The 19,978-nt window shown below is 45.0% G+C and overlaps 1 pseudogene; it reads left to right on the top strand.

Annotated features, from left to right (window-relative positions):
- The first annotated feature begins 3,159 nt into the window (after window positions 1-3,159).
- On the top strand, window positions 3,160-15,548 carry LOC136518743 (mitochondrial zinc maintenance protein 1, mitochondrial-like; annotated as a pseudogene).
- Window positions 15,549-19,978: the final 4,430 nt, after the last annotated feature.

Genomic DNA, 19,978 nt, shown 5'->3' with positions numbered 1-19,978 from the left:
TATCTTCCAACACTTGGTTTGGTTCATGGTGTCCAAACCACTCCTCACTAGAATAGTGACTAATATGCCAAATCTTGAGGGTAAGCATCTCAAGAACTTATGGGAGAAGTCCTTGCCCTCCACCTTCTCACCAAGTGCTTTGAGATCATTGACAAGCACATGTAACCTATGAAACATCTCCGGCACACTCTCATCCTCCTTCATCTTGAAACTAGCAAACTTCTCCTTGAGGATATATGCCTTGGCACCCTTCACGACTTAAGTGCCCTCAAATGATTCCTCCAACTTTTTCCATGCTTTATGAGCCATCTCAATGTTCTTGATTTGCTCAGATGTTCTCTCATCAATAGCATCATGAATGGCAATAAGAGCAATGTCATTATTTTGGAGAAGCACTTCTTCAGCGGCGGTGGGGTTCTCTGGATCCTCTATCTCAATCTTGGTCTCCACCACCTTCTAAACTTTCCTATTAATTGACTTAATATATGTTGTCATTTTAGCCTTCCAATAGAGATAGTTTGAGCCATCAAATTAGGGTGGCTTCTTGGTGTTGTTGTTTTGAGCCATTTTTACACCGAAGGTTGTTATGCCTCAAATCATGGTGACCACGGCTCCAATACCACTTGAAAGGTCCTAATGGCTAGAGAGGGGGTGAATAGACTATTAAAAATTTCTACAATAACACTTAGCAAACCGGTTAGACAAATATGAGGCGAAGCGAGTATTGCGCTAGCCTACTAAAAATGCAAGCCACATACCACAATTCTAGTTTCTATAATCTCAATCAACACAATGGCTATGTCACTACACTAAGTTAGTGTGCTCTCAAAGGCTAACTAAAGAGCCACACTAACCAAACTAACAAGCTCTCACGACTAGCTACACTAAAGAGCTTGACAACTAGTTTGCGGTAATGTAAAGAGAGAGAGAGAGAGAGAGAGAGAGAGAGCAAGATGGTTATACCGACGAGTCAAGGAATGAACCAATTAATCACAAGAATGAATATCAATGAAGACCAATCACCTCGAAATCAAATGATGACAACGATTTTTTACCGAGGTTCACTTGCTTGCCGACAAGCTAGTCCTCGTTGTGGCGATTCACTCACTTGGAGGTTTATGTGCTAATTGACATCACATGCCAAACCCTCAATAGAGTGCCGCACAACCAACACAAGATGAGGATCACATAAGCCATGAGCAATCCACTAGAGTATCTTTTGGCTCTCCGCCGGGGAAAGGTCAAGAACCCCTCACAATCACCACGATCAAAGCCAGAGACAATCACCAACCTCCGCTCGATGATCCTCGCTGCTCCAAGCCGTCTAGGTGGCAGCAACCACCAAGAGTAACAAGCGAATCCCACAGCGAAACACGAACACCAAGTGCCTCTAGATGCAATCACTCAAGCAATGCACTTAGATTCTCTCCCAATCTCACAAAGATGAAGAATCAATGATGGAGATGAGTGGAAGGGCTTTGGCTAAGCTCACAAGGTTGCTATGTCAATGCAAAATAGCCAAGAGGGTGAGCTAGAGCCGGCCAAACAATATTTATAGACACCCCCAAATAATAGAGTCGTTGACTCAATTATTGAGCTGACTGCGGGACAACCGGACGTGCAGGTCATGTGCACCGAACGCATCCGATCGCTGCCTGACCGCCACATGTCCTAGCCATTTGAAACTATCCGTTGGAGCACAACAGCTCACTCATGCGCGCTTACTGACCATCGACCGAACGCTCCTGTTTAATTGACCGGATGCACCACGCGTCAGAGTCCGGTCGTTTCCAAAGAGCTCCCAGAGAGGTAAAATTATGACCGAACGCGTCCGATCATAGGTGACCGGATGCGGCTTAGGGTCCGGTCCTCAATCGCTTGTTTTGATGCTTGTGTCAGCGTATGTCATAGCCTGACCGGATGCACCCCCAGCGTGTCCGGTTCTATTTCTTCTCAGCGTTCGGTCAAAGGACCGAGGGTGGCCTTCACCGTGCACCACTGATCGGACATAGGGTCAGAGTCCGGTCATTGCCCAAGGCAGAGTCCGGTCAATACGAAATAGCTCCTTTTGACCCAAAACTTTACCACCCTTGATCAAATGTGCCAACCACCAAGTGTATCACCTTGTACACGTGTGTTAGCATATTTTCACAAATATTTTCAAGGGTGTTAGCTTTCCACTAGATCCTAAATGCATATGCAATGAGTTAGAGAATCTAGTGGCACTTTGATAACCGCATTTTGATACGAGTTTCGCCCTTCTTAATAGTACGGCTATCGATCCTAAATGTGATCACACTCACTAAGTGTCTCGATCACCAAAATAAAAAAGCTCCTATCAAGTTTCACCTTTGCCTTGAGCTTTTTGTTTTTCTCTTTCTTCTTTTCCAAGTCAAGCATTTGATCATCACCATGCCATCACCATCATCATGATCTTCACCATTGCTTCATCACTTGGAGTAGTGCTACCTATCTCATAATCACTTTGATAAACTAGGTTAGCACTTAGGGTTTCATCAATTCACCAAAACCAAACTAGAGCTTTCAAGCGTGAAGCAGTTAACATGCGCTTCGACAATGGTATTGGCAGTGGCGCGATGTCACCGGGGTCAGCAGCGTGGGCAACAGCGTGATGCCTTATTGTGTTCATGCTCACAGTGTCGCGTGATCGCCAGTTGAGGGGCGCGAGCCGGGGCTCATCGCTCTAGGCATTGGCGTCTCCACGTCTCCGTCGACCTCGGCCTTGGCCTCCTGCACCGCTGAGGCTCGCCGCCACACCAAGCCGAGAGCCAACCCCACCGTTTGCGACCTCATCAAGACAGCGTTCGAGCCTATGGCTGGACCACCTCGAGCACTCGGGATGGCAACGAGGGCGGAGAACCTGGCCACATCGCAGAGCTCCCTCGGCCCTTCGTGTACACAGGAAAGAGAAGAGAAAGAGAGAGAATGTTTAGGTGGCTGACAAAAGGGCCCATTATAGGATAAAATAGTCATTTCACATGTATACCGTTAAATAGAAAAACGGACGAAACACTATCCGGGAGATCAAAATTTTTTTTAATGAGACACGGGTGAAAGCCTTAAAAAAAGGCCGCGGACTCCTGTACCATCACGACGTCAGAGGGCCAGTCGCCTAGTCGACCTCTCTGCTCGCGGAAAATGGCGGCAGCGGCGGAAGGTCTGGCTGCCTACGGGGCGGTGCGGCGGACGTTCGCGGGCGACCAGCTGATGCTGAAGGAGTCTGCGGTGGAGATCCGGCGCCGCTTCGAGGACCACCGTGGTCTAGACCCGGGCTCCGACGAGGCAGCGCGTGCCCTCACCGACGCCCGCGATGCGGCTCACTTCATCACCCATATGATAGTCTAGGCTACACGCGCGCCCTCCGGATCCTTCGGTATGATTCGATACTGCTCTCCAGTCACCCCTCCCCAGCGCCACCTGTTTGTGATCTAGGGACGAAAAAATTTGTAGTTGGTACTACATTGGTCACCCATCCATTATGAATTACAAGGTCTGACCAGCCCGTTTGTGCGGCCTAACCAGCCTTATGCGGAAACATTTAGCTCAATTTTGTGCTATGAGGTAGGGTTTTGAGTAGGTGCAAATTAAAAAAAAAGGGCGTACCCGGTGTAGAGAGCTCACGCTCTGTGTGGAGGAAAGGTGTAAGTGACAAGCCTTACCCTCGCCTGTGCAATGCGAGGAGACCGCGACTCGAACCCGGGACCTCAGGAGGGTAACCACTAACCAGTTAGTCCATGATCTTTAAACTAGTTAGTACATAACATAATCTACTAAATTTATGTTGATGATCTTATATCTGCAGATGATTACTGTAACAGTCCTGAGATTTCTAAATTGTTATGGCTGAGAGGTGCAAAATCGTTAAAAAGGAGAGTGCCTATTAGACCTGCTATTTTTGAAGGGCCACTGACACTTTACCGTAGGAGATGTGATGAATCTTGAGTAGGCCTGTGGGATTAGCAAGTGCTAAATGTATTTGAGCACAAACAGGCTTAGTTGGTCATATTGTACACAAATTTTGTTGTGTCTATGGTGGGACGCCTTTGGTGTCCCAGCATAGCAGGTCCCAAGCCCTGGTAAAGGAGGAGGGTTGTGTTAGGCGTGGCGAGCCAATGTAAAAACTTAGCCACTTAAATGGAGATGAAACCCGAAAGAAAATCATTGGGGCGTAACCCTCTTAGCGACGCGCCATATCGGAACCCAGGTATGGTGTTAAATGGGCAAGGGCTGGGTCGTCACCCCTGTGACGTGCCATGTCGTGATCTGGGCATGGTGTCAAGTAACCAAGGATCGGGTCGTCGCTTCCTTAGTGGCGCGCTACATCGGCGCCCGGGTGTAGTGAAAAATGAGCAAGGGTCTTCGCATCAGAGTCGACGGGTGCGAAGGGTAAGGAAGCTAGTCGAACCAACTAGGATCCGTTTAGGTAGTTGGAATGTAGGGTCACTTACAGGTAAGTTAAGAGAATTAGTTGATACCACGACTAGGAGGCGTGTAAATATATTATGCGTTCAAGAGACTAAATGGAAGGGTCAGAAGGCGAAGGAGGTGGACAATACAGGTTTCAAGCTTTGGTACACAGGGACAGTCGCGAATAGAAATGGAGTAGGAGTTTTGATTGATAAGAGCCTCAAGAATGGTGTGGTGGGAGTGAGAAGGCAAGGAAATAGGATTATCTTAGTCAAGCTTGTCGTTGGTGATATGGTCTTGAACATAATTAGTGCGTATGCCCCCCAAGTAGGCCTCGACGAGAGTGCTAAGCGATAGTTCTGGGAAGACTTAGATGGCCTGGTTAGAGCTATACCAAGTAGTGAGAAGCTTTTTATAGGAGGAGATCTTAATGGGCATGTAGGTACTACAAGCGTAGGTTTCGAGGCAGTTCATGGAGGTTTTGGGTATGGTAGTAGGAATCAGGAGGGGGAGGAAGTTCTGGACTTCGCGGTAGCTTTTGACCTGATGATAGCCAACACTTTCTTTAGAAAGAGAGAATCTCATCTAGTGACCTTCAGTAGCGGACAACACTGTAGCTAGATTGACTTTGTCCTCGCAAGAAGAAAGGACAAACGAGCATGCTTGGATTGCAAGGTGATGCCAGGGGTGTGTGTTGTTTCTCAACATAAGCTTTTGGTGGCAGATTTTCGTTTTCAGGTGCGTGCCCATAGGGATAAACAAGCTAAGATTGAAAGAATAAAATGGTGGAAACTGAAAGGGGAGACGTCAGAGGTATTTAGGGAAAGGGTTATCAAAGAGGGCTCTTGGAAGGAAGAAGACAACATAAACAATATGTGGGACAAGATGGCAACCAACATTCGGAAGGTGGCCTCAGAGGTGTGTGGAGTAACCAAAGGAAGGGGACGCAAGGCTAAAGATACTTGGTGGTGGAACGAGGAAGTCCAAAGGGCTATTAAGGAGAAGAAAGAATGCTATAGACGCTTGTACCATGACAGGAGTGTGGACAACATAGAGAAGTATAAGGTGGCAAAGAAGACTACAAAGCGAGCTGTAAGTGTGGCAAAGGGTAGAGCGTACAAGGATCTTTACCAACATTTGAGTACGAAGGAAGGAGAGAAGGACATTTATAGGATGGCTAGGGTTCGTGAGAGAAAGACACGGGACTTCAACCAAGTTAAGTGCATTAAGGATGAAAGGGAGCATCTCTTGGTAAAGGAGGATGAGATCCGACATCGATGGCAAGAGTATTTTGACAAATTGTTCAATGGTGAGAATATGGACACAACCTTTCAGTTAGATGACTCGTTTGATGACACCAATAGGCGCTTTGTGCGGAGAATCCAAGAATCTGAGGTCAGAGAGGCGTTGAAAAGGATGAAAGGAGGTAAGGCGATGGGACCGGATGGTATCCCAATCGAGGTGTGGAGATGCCTCGGGGACATAGCTGTAGTATGGTTAACCAAGCTGTTCAACCATATTTTTCGATCGAACAAGATGCCTGATGAGTGGAGGAGAAGTATATTGGTACCGATCTACAAGAATAAAGGGGATATTCAAAGTTGTACAAATTACCGGGGAATTAAGTTGATGAGCCATACTATGAAGCTATGGGAGAGAGTTATCGAGCATCGCTTGAGAGCAATAACGCGGGTCTCTATGAACCAATTTGGTTTTATGCCCGGAAGGTCAACCATGGAAGCCATTTTCTTAATAAGACAAGTTATGGAGCGGTATAGGGAGAAGAAGAAGGACCTACACATGGTTTTTATTGACTTAGAGAAGGCTTATGATAAAATACCAAGGAATGTTATGTGGTGGGCTTTGGACAAACATAAAGTCCCAACGAAGTACGTTGGGCTCATTAAGGACATGTACAGCAATGTTGTGACTAGAGTTCGAACAAGTGATGGAGACACGGATGACTTCCCGATTAGGATAGGACTACATCAAGGGTCAGCTTTGAGCCCTTATTTGTTTGCTTTAGTGATCGATGAGGTCACAAGGGACATACAAGGGGACATCCCTTGGTGTATGCTTTTCGCGGACGATGTAGTGCTAGTTGATGAAAGCCGGACAGGAGTGAATCAGAAACTGGAGTTATGGCGGGAGACTTTGGAGTCCAAAGGTTTTAGACTTAGTAGAACTAAAACTGAGTATATGAGATGTGACTTTGGCACTACTACTCGGGAGGAGGAAGATGTTAGTTTGGAAGGTCAAGTAGTGCCTAGGAAGGATACCTTTCGATATTTAGGATCAATGCTATAGAGGGATGGGGATATTGATGAAGATGTTAGCCATAGAATCAAAGCAGGGTGGATGAAGTGGCGGCAAGCGTCTGGTGTCCTATGTGACAAAAGGGTACCACAGAAGCTAAAAGGCAAGTTTTATAGGACGGCGATTAGACCTGCTATGTTGTATGGTGCAGAATGTTGGCCTACGAAAAGACGATATATTCAACAGCTAAGTGTCGCGGAAATGCGTATGTTGCGTTGGATTTGCGGTCATACAAGAAGGGATCGAGTTCGGAACGATGATATACGTGAGAGATTAGGGGTAGCGCCAATTGAAGAAAAGCTTGTCCAACACCGGTTGAGATGGTTTGGACATGTGCAACGGAGACCTCCAGATGCACCGGTGCGTAGTGGAATTCTAAGTCAGGATAGTAACGTGAAGAGAGGCAGAGGAAGACCGAAGTTGACTTGGGTAGAGGCAATAAAAGGAGACTTGAAAGGATGGAATATACCCAAAGACTTAGCCGTAGATAGGAGTGCTTGGAAGATAGCTATTCACGTGCCTGAACCTTGATTGCTTCTGTTGGGTTTCAACTCTAGCCTACCCCAACTTGTTTGGGACTTAAAGGCTTTGTTGTTGTTGTTGTTGTTGTATTGCAGTTTTCACCATATACATAAAACAATAGTCTAACTCCACGGATTATTAACTATTTAGGATTTCACATGCAACATTTGATGACATATTACTTAAGGGAGTACTTGAGTAGTTACAGAGAGCTCTGACAATTTCTCTATGTATCACATGCATTTATAGTAGCACAGTACATTGCTCATTGAAATGAGGGCCTTCATACTAGATTGGCCTGCCTATGCCATATTCTCGATTTATTGCTTCACTTCTGGCTAGTAAATTTCAGTATGATGGATACAATGGTCGACTCAAAAACCTATGTAACATGTTGCTTACACAATATTTGCTATGTCTACAACTCCACAGCTTTTAGCTTTATCTGAACAGTAAACACTAGCCCCACAGGGAAAACACAATCGTAGGCCTAAGTAATTTGGCATCGTTAAAGCCTTAGAGCCATGGAGCGCAAAATTACACAATCACACAATAGACTTAAAGATGTAAGGGATAGTTGTAGCTTTGCCTTTCTAAAAAGGCTTGACTCATGTCATTCTGCAAAAGAAGAGCAGGGCTTAAGGTGCTTCAACTTGATCTATTATTGTTATATACTGCTTCAGCTTAATAATGCTGTTATTTATTAGATTAATTACAACAAAGCATGAATTTGGTGCTGGAAGCCATCATTAAGGAATTCAATGAGCGCCTTTGGTGTCCCAGCATAGCAGGTCCTAAGCCCTGGTAAAGGAGGAGGGTTGTGTTAGGCGTGGCGAGCCAATGTAAAAACTTAGCCACTTAAATGGAGATGAAACCCGAAAGAAAATCGTTGGGGCGTAACCCTCTTAGCGACGCGCCATATCGGAACCCGGGTATGGTGTTAAATGGGCAAGGGCCGGGTCGTCACCCCTGTGACGCGCCGTGTCATGATCTGGGCATGGTGTCAAGTAACCAAGGATCGGGTCGTCGCTTTCTTAGTGGCGCGCTACATCGGCGCCCGGGTGTAGTGAAAAATGAGCAAGGGTCTTCGCATCAGAGTCGACGGGTGCGAAGGGTAAGGAAGCTAGTCGAACCAACTAGGATCCGTTTAGGTAGTTGGAATGTAGGGTCACTTACAGGTAAGTTAAGAGAATTAGTTGATACCGTGACTAGGAGGCGTGTAAATATATTATGCGTTCAAGAGACTAAATGGAAGGGTCAGAAGACGAAGGAGGTGGACAATACAGGTTTCAAGCTTTGGTACACAGGGACAGTCGCGAATAGAAATGGAGTAGGAGTTTTGATTGATAAGAGCCTCAAGAATGGTGTGGTGGGGGTGAGAAGGCAAGGAGATAGGATTATCTTAGTCAAGCTTGTCGTTGGTGATATGGTCTTGAACGTAATTAGTGCGTATGCCCCCCAAGTAGGCCTCGACGAGAGTGCTAAGAGACAGTTCTAGGAAGACTTAGATAGCCTGGTTAGAGCTATACCTAGTAGTGAGAAGCTTTTTATAGGAGGAGATCTTAATGGGCATGTAGGTACTACAAGCGCAGGTTTTGAGGCAGTTCATGGAGGTTTTGGGTATGGTAGTAGGAATCAGGAGGGGGAGGAAGTTCTGGACTTCGCGGTAGCTTTTGACCTGATGATAGCCAACACTTTCTTTAGAAAGAGAGAATCTCATCTAGTGACCTTCAGTAGCGGACAACACTGTAGCCAGATTGACTTTGTCCTTGCAAGAAGAAAGGACAAACGAGCATGCTTGGATTGCAAGGTGATACCAGGGGAGTGTGTTGTTTCTCAACATAAGCTTTTGGTGGTAGATTTTCGTTTTCAGGTGCGTGCTCGTAGGGATAAACAAGTTAAGATTGAAAGAACAAAGTGGTGGAAACTGAAAGGGGAGACGTCAGAGGTATTTAGGGAAAGGGTTATCAAAGAGGGCTCTTGGAAGGAAGAAGACAACATAAACAATATATGGGACAAGATGACAACCAACATTCGGAAGGTAGCCTCAGAGGTGTGTGGAGTAACCAAAGGAAGGGGACGCGAGGCTAAAGATACTTGGTGGTGGAACGAGGAAGTCCAAAGGGCTATTAAGAAGAAGAAAGAATGCTATAGATGCTTGTACCAAGATAGGAGTGTGGACAACATAGAGAAGTACAAGGTGGCAAAGAAGATTGCAAAGCGAGCTGTAAGTGTGGCAAAGGGTAGAGCGTACGAGGATCTTTACCAACATTTGAGTACGAAGGAAGGAGAGAAGGACATTTATAGGATGGCTAGGGTTCGTGAGAGAAAGACACGGGACTTCAACCAAGTTAAGTGCATTAAGGATGAAAGGGAGCATCTCTTGGTAAAGGAGGATGAGATCCGACATCGATGGCAAGAGTATTTTGACAAATTATTCAATGGTGAGAATATGGACACAACCTTTCAGTTGGATGACTCTTTTGATGACACCAATAGGCGCTTTGTGCGGAGAATCCAAGAATCTGAGGTCAGAGAGGCGTTGAAAAGGATGAAAGGAGGTAAGGCGATGGGACCGGATGGTATCCCAATCGAGGTGTGGAGATGCCTCGGGGACATAGCTGTAGTATGGTTAACCAAGCTGTTCAACCATATTTTTCGATCGAACAAGATGCCTGATGAGTGGAGGAGAAGTATATTGGTACCGATCTACAAGAATAAAGGGGATATTCAAAGTTGTACAAATTACCGGGGAATTAAGTTGATGAGCCATACTATGAAGCTATGGGAGAGAGTTATCGAGCATCGCTTGAGAGCAATAACGCGGGTCTCTATGAACCAATTTGGTTTCATGCCCGGAAGGTCAACCATGGAAGCCATTTTCTTAATAAGACAAGTTATGGAGCGGTATAGGGAGAAGAAGAAGGACCTACACATGGTTTTTATTGACTTGGAGAAGGCTTATGATAAAATACCAAGGAATGTTATGTGGTGGGCTTTGGACAAACATAAAGTCCCAACGAAGTACGTCGGGCTCATTAAGGATATGTACAGCAATGTTGCGACTAGAGTTCGAACAAGTGATGGAGACACGGATGACTTCCCGATTAGGATAGGACTACATCAAGGGTCAGCTTTGAGCCCTTATTTGTTTGCTTTAGTGATGGATGAGGTCACAAGGGACATACAAGGGGACATCCCTTGGTGTATGCTTTTCGCGGACGATGTAGTGCTAGTTGATGAAAGCCGGACAGGAGTGAATCAGAAACTGGAGTTATGGCGGGAGACTTTGGAGTCCAAAGGTTTTAGACTTAGTAGAACTAAAACTGAGTATATGAGATGTGACTTCGGCACTACTACTCGGGAGGAGGAAGATGTTAGTTTGGAAGGTCAAGTAGTGCCTAGGAAGGATACCTTTCGATATTTAGGATCAATGCTACAGAGGGACGGGGATATTGATGAAGATGTTAGCCATAGAATCAAAATAGGGTGGATGAAGTGGCGGCAAGCGTCTAGTGTCCTATGTGACAAAAGGGTACCACAGAAGCTAAAAGGCAAGTTTTATAGGACGGCGATTAGACCTGCTATATTGTATGGTGCAGAATGTTGGCCTACGAAAAGACGACATATTCAACAGCTAAGTGTCGCGGAAATGCGTATGTTGCGTTGGATTTGCGGTCATACAAGAAGGGATCGAGTTCGGAACGATGATATACGTGAGAGATTAGGGGTAGCGCCAATTGAAGAAAAGCTTGTCCAACACCGGTTGAGATGGTTTGGACATGTGCAACGGAGACCTCCAGATGCACCGGTGCGTAGTGGAATCCTAAGTCAGGATAGTAACGTGAAGAGAGGCAGAGGAAGACCGAAGTTGACTTGGGTAGAGGCAATAAAAGGAGACTTGAAAGGATGGAATATACCCAAAGACTTAGCCGTAGATAGGAGTGCTTGGAAGACAGCTATTCACGTGCCTGAACCTTGATTGCTTCTGTTGGGTTTCAACTCTAGCCTACCCCAACTTGTTTGGGACTTAAAGGCTTTGTTGTTGTTGTTGTTGTTGTATTGCAGTTTTCACCATATACATAAAACAATAGTCTAACTCCACGGATTATTAACTATTTAGGATTTCACATGCAACATTTGATGACATATTACTTAAGGGAGTACTTGAGTAGTTACAGAGAGCTCTGACAATTTCTCTATGTATCACATGCATTTACAGTAGCACAGTACATTGCTCATTGAAATGAGGGCCTTCATACTAGATTGGCCTGCCTATGCCATATTCTCGATTTATAGGATGGAGAGAAGGACATTTATAGGATGGCTAGGGTTCGTGAGAGAAAGACACGGGACTTCAACCAAGTTAAGTGCATTAAGGATGAAAGGGAGCATCTCTTGGTAAAGGAGGATGAGATCCGACATCGATGGCAAGAGTATTTTGACAAATTATTCAATGGTGAGAATATGGACACAACCTTTCAGTTGGATGACTCTTTTGATGACACCAATAGGCGCTTTGTGCGGAGAATCCAAGAATCTGAGGTCAGAGAGGCGTTGAAAAGGATGAAAGGAGGTAAGGCGATGGGACCGGATGGTATCCCAATCGAGGTGTGGAGATGCCTCGGGGACATAGCTGTAGTATGGTTAACCAAGCTGTTCAACCATATTTTTCGATCGAACAAGATGCCTGATGAGTGGAGGAGAAGTATATTGGTACCGATCTACAAGAATAAAGGGGATATTCAAAGTTGTACAAATTACCGGGGAATTAAGTTGATGAGCCATACTATGAAGCTATGGGAGAGAGTTATCGAGCATCGCTTGAGAGCAATAACGCGGGTCTCTATGAACCAATTTGGTTTCATGCCCGGAAGATCAACCATGGAAGCCATTTTCTTAATAAGACAAGTTATGGAGCGGTATAGGGAGAAGAAGAAGGACCTACACATGGTTTTTATTGACTTGGAGAAGGCTTATGATAAAATACCAAGGAATGTTATGTGGTGGGCTTTGGACAAACATAAAGTCCCAACGAAGTACGTCGGGCTCATTAAGGATATGTACAGCAGTGTTGTGACTAGAGTTCGAACAAGTGATGGAGACACGAATGACTTCCCGATTAGGATAGGACTACATCAAGGGTCAGCTTTGAGCCCTTATTTGTTTGCTTTAGTGATGGATGAGGTCACAAGGGACATACAAGGGGACATCCCTTGGTGTATGCTTTTCGCGGACGATGTAGTGCTAGTTGATGAAAGCCGGACAGGAGTGAATCAGAAACTGGAGTTATGGCGGGAGACTTTGGAGTCCAAAGGTTTTAGACTTAGTAGAACTAAAACTGAGTATATGAGATGTGACTTCGGCACTACTACTCGGGAGGAGGAAGATGTTAGTTTGGAAGGTCAAGTAGTGCCTAGGAAGGATACCTTTCGATATTTAGGATCAATGCTACAGAGGGACGGGGATATTGATGAAGATGTTAGCCATAGAATCAAAATAGGGTGGATGAAGTGGCGGCAAGCGTCTGGTGTCCTATGTGACAAAAGGGTACCACAGAAGCTAAAAGGCAAGTTTTATAGGACGGCGATTAGACCTGCTATGTTGTATGGTGCAGAATGTTGGCCTACGAAAAGACGACATATTCAACAGCTAAGTGTCGCGGAAATGCGTATGTTGCGTTGGATTTGCGGTCATACAAGAAGGGATCGAGTTCGGAACGATGATATACGTGAGAGATTAGGGGTAGCGCCAATTGAAGAAAAGCTTGTCCAACACCGGTTGAGATGGTTTGGACATGTGCAACGGAGACCTCCAGATGCACCGGTGCGTAGTGGAATCCTAAGTCAGGATAGTAACGTGAAGAGAGACAGAGGAAGACCGAAGTTGACTTAGGTAGAGGCAATAAAAGGAGACTTGAAAGGATGGAATATACCCAAAGACTTAGCCTTAGATAGGAGTGCTTGGAAGACAGCTATTCACGTGCCTGAACCTTGATTGCTTCTGTTGGGTTTCAACTCTAGCCTACCCCAATTTGTTTGGGACTTAAAGGCTTTGTTGTTGTTGTTGTTGTACTTCTGTAGGTATACCATGTTTTTGTGGAAGTCCCTGGTCCCCCCAACTACTGAGTGTTCTCAATAACCAACACACCATCTTACTGTGTACTGTATGCTCCAACTTCCCCACATGATAAAGTGCCATGAAGACTCCTTGGCAGAAACTAATTCACCAACATGTTACTAGTGCGAACACATATCTCTTGGGCTTTGAGTGTAAAAAATGGATGGATCACTGAAAGTCCCCCCCCCCCCCCCCCCCCCCCGCGCGCGAGAAAGGATTCCTGTGTACCCTTTTTACATGTTATCTGTGTAGCATCTATGATTTAAAAGTACAAGTCATTCAGCATTGTCTACGGCATTTTGTCATGTAACTGATTGAAATGCCCTTTTTAGTGTTTCAGAGAAGGTCACTACTCGAATGCCCACACAATAACATTAGATTTGTTTCCTCCTGTAGGACACCATCCAGATTTTGTATATATATCCCTTCTTATCTTGCCGCAAGGACTTGTATATGTATTTTAATTTTGGCGCAATCGTTATATTCAAAGATTTTATCCTATAGAAGGAAAGAGGAAGCCACAGTTTTTTCGTTCGGCAAATGAAGAGAACCATTTAGTGGCTGTCAACTTACCAATGGCATTTGTTTCGAACAAAATTTTTGAGTTGATTAATCGAGTGCTAAAGTATAGCAAGACTGCAAGAGTTATACAGAGTAGATAAAAATTGAGCTCTTAACTAAAGACCAGTGTGTCAGACTGTCAGTTCTATTACAGTTATTCTAGGTACAATTTATTCAATGGTTTGATTATTTTATTCCTTGATTAGGATAAATCCTTGCTATACTACAACACTTCATAACTGCTCAAGATAGAATATGTTACTTTACATGTTTCCTTGCCCTTGAAAAGGCATTCAGTGCTTGGAATATGCTTGCATATTTTGAACGATGTTCTATGTATTTCAATCCTTTGATGTTTTATGAACTTTTGGATGTTTATTTTTATATAAGAAAAATCCATTTTTCACTAAAGTGGCCCAATATTGCAACATTAGGGGATTAAATGGACGAAACAATTACTCTAGGGAGGCATTCACTCATGCAATACTTTGGGGCTTTAAAATTGACTTTTCCCGTTCTTGTAAATTGTAAGTATGAACTTCCTGTCATTTTATTGTCTGGAACAATTTTTGGAAAGAGTAAAGCAGATCAAGTTTCTGTCTACTGAAACACAAACCCTTTTTTTCAAGGAAGTGTACTATTTAGTCTCGTGACAAATGGGGTACTGTAAATTTATTGTCACCAATGTGTGGATGACAGGTTGGAGCATGCCACCTTTTTCTGAATATGCAAGAGTTGCACTAAGTGTTGAAGATGAAGAATCCAAGATCTGTTGATGGATTCATCGTATTCCTTAGCCCTTTTTTGTCTTTAGCAAACAAGCAATCCGTTAGACATTACTAATGCTTGTTGTATGTGCTCCCAGGTGGACCACTAGACCTCATCCCGTCCATTTCTTTGGAAGGGGACTAATAATGAAAGTCTGGTCTCGTTCTCATACCAGCATCATTGCAGCGTTAGCCTGTCCAGAGAACTATGTCACTGACAGCTTCATGGTTTGCCAAAACAGTCTTTCAATTGATTTCAATTTATGCTGTGTATACTGAAGTAAAGTATGATACCCTTATTATCACATAATAGTAATATTAGTACGCTGATCCTCAAAACTAGATCTTGTTATATTTTATTATATGGGAGGTACCGTGAAGATTGCCTACATTTGATGTAAAAAAAATGTTTCACTTTCATGTTTGCATCTTTGTTTTTTTTTTGTACTGGCTTTTAAAGCTGTCCAGTCCATTATGATCGTTGATCTGTACAATTCTGTTTTGCAGTTGTGAAGCCTGAGAGTGTTCATGCTGGAGCTACACTTGAGGTTCCTTCCGAGGAGATCCTTTCAAAGTTGAATTAGGGGAGGCGCTCGGCTGTACAAGCATTGCTGAAGTAGGTCATCTCCAGGCTAGTAAAATAAGATCAGTTTGCAGCGGTTGCTTCTTGTGTTGTATGCTGGTGCACTTGGTAGCTTCGCACTTTTGCCTTTCTATTCTTTTACTAACAGAATTTTGCGGCGCCAAGATACGGTGCCTTTGATGCGAAGTAGTTTTTGAAAGTTGACTGGCCCTTGAGATTTTGAAAATTGACTGAAAAGGAAAATAACTGGTTTGTTGGACTTGTGCTGCCATGGACTTGATCATTGTTGGTATCTTGTCTGCGAGAGCGTGAGAGCGTGAGAGGCTGGAGACACGGAAAATACGGGTCCTCATTTTGTTATTTTGTTGCATCCTGTGGCCGGACGTTGAAACGATGGCAAAGGGGGCGGGCCCATCCAAAGGACAATTGAGCTTTGTATGCATCTGCAGAATTCGTCTCGCCCTTTCTTCCTATCATGCTACGTGAATCTGTCGCCTCGCCTACGCTGTAGGTTTCTACGCTACGCTGCGCCTTTTGTGTAGCGCACTGCTCTTGCACGGCTGGACCTGGCAAGGATTGCAGGCTAGCGTGGTAGCTGGTAGCAAAGCCGTCACGTTCATGCGCCAAATCTGTATATGTTTTTTGAGAAGGTGCTGAGCACGTATTTTTCACTAGAGACCAAAGGGAGAAAACAGAAAGATAAACGACGAGCGGGCGTACAAGAAGATTAGGGTTCCATCCCATGTTATGTTACTTCCAGTTTTCGTTGACCAGTGCCAAAAATTCTGCTAGACAGAAGATTAAGGTCCCATGTGTTTCTGGTTGTCATCAGGCCAGGCATCGGCCAAGACGGCTCACCTGATGACTTGTATAGTCGGCAGTGACCCGAAGCAGCCATTCATAAATTCATTATGATTTGGCGCATGCATTCCGTTCCATTTTCTTTCCCTGATTCTAGTGCCGTTGCTGCCAGGGAACTCGAGCCGTTGGAGCATTCAGAATTTCAGGCCAGGAGGGTTTGAAGAAATAGAGGCATAGCCCATGACCTCCATGCATGGCTGTCCTCGGAACCCTGCACTCACACTGTGTTCATTCATTCATGAATCATGGCACGCGGGAGCAACAACAAATGCTCTGCCTCTGCTCTGCAAGTCTCCGTGCTTTTGCCATCTTCAGTTCTTCACTGCACAGGACACTGCTGCTTCCCTGAAACTGACGCTGTCACGAGCCTGAGCAGTCGGCTTTATGATCTCTGAATGACGGGAGCCTTTGGTCGTTTCCTTAGGTCTCATGCGCCTAAAACAATCTTGAGGTATAGGAGTACTGTATGCACGTTCTTCAGGCCTTGTTTAGTTCCACCCCAAAATCCAAAAAGTTGCTACAGTACCTGTCACATCGAATGTTTGCGGCCTGTGCATGGAGCATTAAATGTAGACGAAAAGAAAAACTAATTGCACAGTTTGGTGGGAAATTGCGAGACGAACGTTTTAAGCCTAATTAGTCAATGTTTGGACACTATTTGCCAAATAAAAACGAAGGTGCTACAGTAGTCCCAAAATCCAAATTTCGCGAACTAAACAAGCCCTCAGTTTCAGGCAACAGTAACAGGAAGACTGTCTTTTTTTTCCCTGTATGTACATGCATGATCGATGATTCGTGCTGTGTTTTACTACTACAATGGTGGGGATTTGACTGCCAGGTAGCACCTGCTCAGGTATATATACTGCCGCCGCCGCCCTGTCTCTACATCCCTCCAGCGCAGACATGGTACGACACTGCTCATGCATTCTTCTTCCTGCTGTGATTCACTGTACTGTACACACACATGCATCTTTGCTGTGCAGTCGCTGTCACCGGCCGTGAACCATTCATTCACACGCAACCACACGGGACAGAGAGTGACTCATCCATCCCTCCTCGTCGGCAGTCATGTGTGCTGTTCTGCAGATGCCACCGGGCAGCTCCATTCACCTGCCTGCCGCATCCACTCTCACGCATGGAACCATCAGCCACGGAGGGCATGTGGTTCTGAACGAAGTGCGTAGCAATAGCATGTCACAGCTCTCTGTCTGCATGTTGCCAAGTTGCCAGTTAACACCGTGTACTGTTGCATATATACATGATTGTTTACCGGTAGTAAGGTAGTACATCCATATATGCATCTTCAAGAGCCGTTGTCTGCATTTTATTATGTGAGATGCATGCATGCTTCCGTGCAATGCAAGGTGGGCGTGGATCGATCGATCGGTTGGTCTTGTGACCCTTGGAATGTTGCGCCGTGTAAACTAATCCAGTCCTTTGGCCTCTTGTTGCTCTCTGCGATTGGACATCAGGCTCGTGACGCATGCCGCCGTGCCAGCCCAAGATGCTGGCCGGTGCACGCCCTACCCCTTCCCTTGATCTTCTGTAGTACGTGCAGTTGTATCATCAATCACCTCATTGTTGGTTCGTTCAAACATATATATACATACATGCAAAATATATCAAGGTTCTTTTACTGCTCAAGGCAATGCAAAATATACCTCATCGAGGATTTTATTATGTGATCATAGTAGTGTTTTTACAGGGGTGAAGCCAGCATCAAGGTCTTCAACACTTAAGAACGGTGAGTAATGGCACTGACTTTGGAAAAAGAAATACATGCATATATATATATAGGATGCAACAGAGTTGGTGGCCTCTCAAGATCTTCACAGAGCATAAAACAGACATAGGCTTCCTTCCCTGAAGTTTGGTCCCTATCATATCGAATGTTTAGATACATACATAGAGTATTAAATATAGAATAAAAAAATAACTAATTGCACAGATTACGACTACTTTGCAAGACGAATTTTTAAGCCTAATTAGTCCATGATTTGACAATGCTAATGACGGATTAATTAGGCTTAATAAATTCGTCTCGTGGATTTCTGATGACTTATATAATTTATTTTATTATTACTATCAAACCCTTCCATGTGACATCCGACGTGATACCTTTAAACTTTAGCTCTTAAATTTAAACATTACCATAGTGTACCGTGTACATCCCCACCAGCACACATACACCACGACACCAGCCAGCAGGTTGTTAGGATATACATTAACCACCCCCTCTCAGCATTGGACCCTAGCATAGAGCACCAACAATAATTCAGTGGCTCAAGAAGCTCGCTCTTCAGTCTTCACGTGCCCTTTGTACATGCGTCCAAGATTGGAGCCTGGTGGCCAGCTTGCTTCAGGACCGAATTTTTTGTTTTTAGCTTTTTTTTGAAATTTTTTCATAAATATGTCCCTAAACGTATGTTTTTAAAATCTGGACCCTTAGCTCGGCGTCAACGTTGGTGACGCCGAGTTTACACGTCTTGGTGCCATAGATTTTGGCGCCTAGGTCATGGGCTCGGCGCAGACGTGGCGGTGACTTGGCAGGCACCTTGGCGCCGTAGATCTTGGCGCCGAGCTTGGCATCGTGGTTATTGGCGCGAAGAACAGCGCCAAGATCTGTGGCGCCGAGGTGGTGTTTTAACCCAACGCCCAACTGAAAGCTCTAGTTTGGTTTTGGTGAATTAATGAAATCATTAGTGCTAACCTAGTTTATCAAAGTGATTATGAGATAGGTAGCACTACTCCAAGTGATGAAGCAAATGAAGATCATGACATGATGATGGTGATGCCACGGTGATGATCAAGTGCTTGGACTTGGAAAAGAAGTAAAAGAAAAACAAAAGGCTCAAGGCAAAGGTATAAGTGGAAGGAGCCTTTTCGTTTCGGTGATCAAGACACTTAGCGAGTGTGATCACATTTAGGATCGATAGCCGTACTATTAAGAGGGGTGAAACTCGTATCGAAATACGGTTATCAAAGTGCAACTGGATGCTCTAACTCATTGCATATGCATTTAGGATCTAGTGGAGTGCTAACACCCTTGAAAATATTTGTGAAAATATGCTAACACATGTGCACAAGGTGATACACTTGGTGGTTGGCACATTTGAGCAAGGGTAAAGAAAATAGAGTTGAAAAGTAGTTAGTCGCGCTGGTCACAGAGTGACCGGACACGTCCGGTATGGCGACCGGACGCGTCCGGTATTAATGACCGGACTCTGGCTCAGTGGAGCGACCGGACGCTGAGGAGTTACTGTTCAGCATCCGATCAAAGTGATGTGGTTCGGTACTAAATTGCAGAGAGCGACCGGACGCATCCGGTGTGAATCAGCGTGCCTCGAGTTTTCAGTGTAAAAATTGATCGAACTCTGGGAGCGTACGGTCGGCCCAGAGCGGCTCTGGGAGCTCTCTGGACTCGATCGGATGCTGAGTTTCTAGCGTCCGGTTATCCACACCGGACGTGTCCGGTCGTAGTTGAGTGTGGGACTCGAGGCAGCAACGGCTACTTCGTTTGAATGGGACACGTGGCGGTCTAGCAGTGACCGGACGTAGGCGACCGGACGCGTCCGGTCACCCACCGGATGCATCCGGTGCACACAACCTGCGCGTCCGGTCGATGCGTAGTCAGCCCAATAATTGAGCCAACAACTCTATTCGTGGGGGCTCTCTATTTAAGCCCCATGGCCGGTTCAAGCTCACTCTCTTGGCCATTTGCATTGACATAGCAACCTTGTGAGCTTAGCCAAAGCCCTCCCACTCATCTCCATTATTGATTCATCATCTTTATGAGATTGGGAGTAAATCCAAGTGCATT

Source organism: Miscanthus floridulus, chromosome 17 (assembly GCF_019320115.1).
Source record: "Miscanthus floridulus cultivar M001 chromosome 17, ASM1932011v1, whole genome shotgun sequence".
NCBI lineage: Eukaryota > Viridiplantae > Streptophyta > Magnoliopsida > Poales > Poaceae > Miscanthus > Miscanthus floridulus.
The sequence above is the reverse complement of the archived record's forward strand: the minus strand, read 5'-3'. Positions and strand labels throughout refer to the sequence as shown.